Raw genomic sequence first — 2697 nt, forward strand, 5'->3', positions numbered from 1 at the left:
TCTCTGCATCCATGACTAGGAGGACTAGAAGGGATGAAAAATACTGTTACTGTCAGATTTTAATCTTTCAAACTCCAGATGACTGAGTCAACAATGCTATGCTTAAGTGAAATGACTCTTGTCCCACAAAGCTTGTACACATGCAAATGGTAATAATCTAGTTTCTGCTCAGGCTTCCAACATTTCATGCTTGTTTTACTTCATACAATGCAAATGCTGGCACATAGGACACATCATGAGGTGTAACAAAGTATACGTGCTGGTCCTGCATCACAAGCATGAGCTGAATCTGTCTGAAATCAAGTGCCTCACCTTGGTTAAACACAGAAAGACCCTTTTTGTACTGAGTGCCTTTCCACTGCATCTCAGTAGCTGCTCAACATTGGGATCTTTGACTAAGGTTTCTCCTACTGCGGAGCGCACTGCTTCACTGTGTTATGCCATGAAATCAACTCTCACCACTTATCTGCAGAGAGAAAGAAAAAAAATGATGAATCATGAAATTTGCCAAACTCAAAATAAATGCTATTGGTTGTGAAAAAGTGGACCTAAACTGTATTAGCAGATCTCCCCTCAATAAACTAGAAGATGATCGTTAGCTTATCCTTTCCATATTTTTCAGTATTGTTTTGAATTTCATGTTGACCACTGACTAGTGTTGCACCAAAATTAAAATTTGAAAAACCTTGAAAAAGGCAGAGTAGGTCGCTCCTCCTATATTTGTGAGAGGCAAGAGGAAGATGAAAATATTAGTTTTAAGAAAGAGTAACTGGTTGAAATAAACCATTACCAAATCTCAGTATCGTTTATAAAACATTTGTTCTCTCTTCTTTGGAAGAAAATCCACTTAAAATGGCTTATTAGCGACTCCTGCATGTGGAGGAGTAGCAGCAGTCTGCGTGGAAAGAAGACTTTGACATTTTGACATGTTCCATAAAATCCAGCTTCCTATCCTAGCCAGAAATCATGCCAATTCAAGACACGCAGTAAAAGTTATGGCCAAAAAATTAGTGAAAATGTAGAAGAGGGTTAATAATCGATTGTGTGGATTGTTCATTGTTGCAGCTCTAAACAAATGTTGTTCCTCTTTCTCTCCGCCTGAGTCAGTCAGTTCACAAAAGCAAACATAATGACTCACTGTTACATGCTAAGCTAACATTAGCGTAAATAAAATAAAAAGTGGTTGGTCTGGCTGACTACTAACAGTCATAGATATATATCTATGACTAACACTGGCAGACGCCACTTGAAGACGCCGCCGCTGGCCATACTTTTGTCATCATAGTTAGCTAACATTTCAATTGATGACATGCTAGCGGATTGGTTTTGTCAACTGAGTAAAGTCAGAGGCATGGTGGTAAATAAAGCTAATACTACTAAGCTTCAGTTTTATACTTGCCTTCTGCCTTCGTCCTTCCTCCAGCCTCGACATTAGCTGCTGTTCGCTCCAAGTTTCTGTGACCAAACGGGAACAGCCGCGTGGTGGTTGTTGACCTTGTTAAGCGTAACGTCAAAGACGGATGTTCAGTGTCCCAACAGCCAATGGCATGTCTTCTTCTTCTTCTTCTTCTTCTCCAACCGTTTCTGTCGACCAATCCAAACGGGACCCGCGCTTTTCAAAGCACGCACTCCAATGACATGTCGTATTCACGTTTGTGTTTGTGCAGGGAGATGTTGCAGCAGTAAAATGTCTCCTGATTACACGTGTTTTGTTCAAGACGAACAAAAAAATAAAAATAAAAAAAAATAATTCAAGACGTTGTGATTTACATTGGGTTGTATATATATACACACAATAGCCTACAGTGTTAAATAATTATTTTACTATTAATTTCTCAGTAATTTTAAATAATTTTTTTAAGTTTTGTTGAATTTTACAGTTTATTCCATTAAATAAAAGACAAATATTTGTAAAATTACGATACATTTGTGAACATATTATAACAATAAATATCTGTATTTCTAATGTTTTTTGTAAAGGAACAGAAATATCATGTTTTCACACGTATTTTCACAGTTACGGCGATTTCATGTTATTTTACAGTTGACATGTAAAATCGCAGTCTTTTTCGTTGACTGTCCAGATTGTTTCTGTAGTTCTAAAATACAAAATCATCTGTAAAAATAAACAGTAAAATTTCGTTATATTACTTTTTTTTTACATTTTACAGTAATTCTATGTTTTCTGAATTGCAACTCACAATCTACAGAAGATGGCGGCCCTGTATTATTTGCAGTATTAGCAGTTGTTTCTTTCTTCATTTTATATTACGTGTACTGTTAAAATAATATTTCAGTTTTGTTGAGAAGATATCAGAGGCTTTTTCTTTGGAAATGCTTTACAAGTCATAGATAATCCTCACTTCAGATGAGTTCAGAAAAATAGTTTACTAACAACCAATAAATATTTTATAACTGCCTGAATTAATCAGGAATTACAGTATGAATACATGTTTCTAAACCATTTAGTAACACATTGTTACTCTCAGTATATGTGTAAATAATATGTATAGTGTGCATTTAAATTGTTTATTAATCATTTACTAACACTTTCAGAATGATCTCATGAGCTATGGTTAACTCCTTAATGATTAGTTTGTAAATACTGAAATATTTAATTTATAAAGCATGAATAAAACATCTATAACTGCATTTATAAACTGCTAGTCTATTGTCAGATTGTCAAATTGAGTTTGC

The sequence above is a fragment of the Mugil cephalus genome, chromosome 10 (genome assembly GCF_022458985.1).
Source record: "Mugil cephalus isolate CIBA_MC_2020 chromosome 10, CIBA_Mcephalus_1.1, whole genome shotgun sequence".
Taxonomy (NCBI): domain Eukaryota; kingdom Metazoa; phylum Chordata; class Actinopteri; order Mugiliformes; family Mugilidae; genus Mugil; species Mugil cephalus.